This window comes from Suncus etruscus, chromosome 3 (genome assembly GCF_024139225.1).
Source record: "Suncus etruscus isolate mSunEtr1 chromosome 3, mSunEtr1.pri.cur, whole genome shotgun sequence".
Classification (NCBI taxonomy): domain Eukaryota; kingdom Metazoa; phylum Chordata; class Mammalia; order Eulipotyphla; family Soricidae; genus Suncus; species Suncus etruscus.
The window spans coordinates 157048712-157050592 of NC_064850.1; the positions used below are offsets into that span (position 1 = coordinate 157048712).

The following is a 1881-nucleotide window of genomic DNA, read 5'->3' on the forward strand; positions in this document are numbered from 1 at the left end:
TCCAAGGCTAGAGCACTCAAGGCAGACTCTTTACAGCTTGCGCCACCACTCCAACCCCTAAATGTTATAGTTATTCTTCAAAGATTAAAAGTAAATTACTATATATTCAACAATTCCACTCAAAGGTTACTCATTGCTCTACTTTCAGAAATTTTTTAGGGGTCATATGGAATATCAGGGATGAAACCCAGATTGGCAGCGTGCAAGGCAAAACCCTACCCTCTGTATTCCTGCCCTAAGTATTTAAAACTTTTAGTAACAAATCAGAAAAATAAATGTATCTCTAAATTCATTGCAGCACAAATCACAACATCCCAGATGTTAGAACAATATAAAATTTATCAATTGATGAGATGTTGAAGTTGTGGAACATATACTCAGAGAAATATGATTTGTTACTAAACTATGTAATATTTGGGTCCTGAGCAATAGCACAGAGGGTAGAGTCTGCTTTGCATGCTGCCAAACTGGGTTTCATCCCATATATTCCAGATAGTTTCTGAGTAATTTCTGAATGCAGAGCCATGAGTAATCCTTGAGTATCACCAGGTGTGAGCCCCCTCCCCCAGAAATAATAGATAAAACAAAGCAAATGTAAGTTAGGTAAGCAAAATAACTCAGAAAATTAGCCAAATAAATACCTAAACATTTAACTTATGTGTATTATAAATAAACTGACAAAATTAAAAAAAATACAATTTAGCTAACTCAGATACTGAGAAAAAATATAGTGGTTTAAGAAATGGGAAGGGTGCTCGCTTAAGCAGCACATATACTAAAATTGGAAAGATACAGAGAAGATTAGCATGGCCCCTGCGCAAGGATGACACGCAAATTCGTGAAGCGTTACATATTTAAAAAAAAAAGAAAAAAGAAAGAAATGGGGGGGGGGGCAGGAGAGATAGCATGGAGGTAAGGAATTTTCCTTGTATGCAGAAGGACGGAGGTTTGAATACTGGCATCCCATATAGTCCCCCGAGCCTGCCAGGAGCGATTTCTGAGCGTAGAGCCAGGAGTGGCCCCTGAGCACTGCCTGGTGTGACCCAAAAACGAAAAAAAGAAAAAAAAGAAATGGGAAGGGGGCTGTGGCACAAGCGGGCTAGCCTAAGATGAAACGTGGTTCCATCCCCCAGCTTTCCCTAAGGTCCCCTATCCCAGGAGCGATTTCTGAGCTCATAGCCAGGAGTAATCCCTGAGTTCACTGGGTGTGCCCCCCAAATAAAAACAAAAACAAAAGCAAAACAAACAAAAAGAAATGGGAAGGGAAAGGAAGGTGGGAAAATTGGGCAGAAGGTAGCATGTTAATAGTGGTAAATGGCACAAAAATTATGGTGGTGGGCAGTGTGATATGTACATATTTAAGTAATTAGCTTAATTTATAAAATGATTATAAAATAATAATTTATTTAAAGAGAAATAATAGCATAGTGTTTCTTAAATATCAATTTATTCTAGTCATACTTTCAATATAGAAAACTTTATCATTGGCTAGTTACTGCCATATATTTAAGATAACCTAAAGTTCTGTGAGGAAATTATGCCTCAAAACAGAAATTAAAGTAATAGTAAGGAACAAAAGTATGTACTTTATGCAACAATGATTAGTTTTGCATTTACCATTTGGAGTATGATTACTTAAGAGCTAAGAAACAAACAGGGTTTTAATTAAGTTATGGACTTTAGAATAGCAGTTTTTGGGCCCGGAGAGATAGCACAGCGGCGTTTGCCTCCCAAGCAGCCGATCCAGGACCAAAGGTGGTTGGTTCGAATCCCGGTGTCCCATATGATCCCCCGTGCCTGCCAGGAGCTATTTCTGAGCAGACAGCCAGGAGTAACCCCTGAGCACCGCCGGGTGTGGCCCAAAAACCAAAAAAAAAAGAA

General features: G+C 38.8%; 1 non-coding gene across 1 annotated transcript; it reads left to right on the forward strand.

The window, feature by feature from the left end:
* The first annotated feature begins 751 nt into the window (after positions 1 to 751).
* LOC126005629 (U6 spliceosomal RNA) lies at positions 752 to 858 on the forward strand. The gene has a single exon (XR_007494673.1). It is a non-coding gene; the product is annotated as a U6 spliceosomal RNA (small nuclear RNA).
* Positions 859 to 1881: the final 1023 nt, after the last annotated feature.